Genomic DNA, 885 nt, shown 5'->3' on the forward strand with positions numbered 1-885 from the left:
ACTGTATGAAACGTACTAACATAAAACGCATTGCTGATAGAAAATTGATTGATGCTCTCCTCACAAATATATTCAACGAGGCTTAGGCGAAACGTTATCCCGATTACCACAGCTAGGACTATAATGCATGGGTCTTTTAGTTCCAGTATGTCGGAACAAAGTTTTAAATCCAAGTTCTCTAAAATTTAAAGAGGACGAGAAGATCATTCAATAGTCATTAAAACTTAAAGAATATTAAAAAAAATCATTTTTGAAAAATTCGACTAAAAAATGTGAAAAAACCCTAAAAATGGTTTTGTGAGTACGGCCAGAAACATATGAAACTGAAACCACACACATGTCTCTGGTAAGGCCCAATAAAATAGTTTGTGTGGTTTCAGTTACATCTGAAAAAAGTCAGGCAATTTTATAAATTTACAAGAGACTATATATTACGGCAGTTCCACTGAGGTCTCAAACTGATTGAAAGATTACGTCTCAGTCATCATATAGGTATAGGAAGATGTGGTATGAGTGCCAATGAGACAACTATCTATCCAAATTACAATTTATCAACGTAAACCATTATAGATCAAGGTACGGCCTTCAACACGGAGCCTTGGCTCACACAGAACAACAAGCTATAAAGGGCCCCAAAATTACACTAAGTGTAAAACCATTCAAACGGGGAAACCAACGGTCTAATCCAAATAAAAAAATGCATATCAAGCGTTAGGGGTTTAGTGTCATATGGTCATTATATATATGAGAAGAACAAAACCCGTATCATGCCAACAACTGGTTTGGGAATAAATGTGTGAGATTTTTTCTAAATAAGAATAGGAGACTTGGTGTTATATATGGGTAGAAAAATCCAAACTTTGAACAGATTCAAAATTACCAATT

The sequence above is a fragment of the Mytilus galloprovincialis genome, chromosome 6 (genome assembly GCF_965363235.1).
Source record: "Mytilus galloprovincialis chromosome 6, xbMytGall1.hap1.1, whole genome shotgun sequence".
In the NCBI taxonomy this organism is placed as follows: Eukaryota; Metazoa; Mollusca; class Bivalvia; order Mytilida; family Mytilidae; genus Mytilus; species Mytilus galloprovincialis.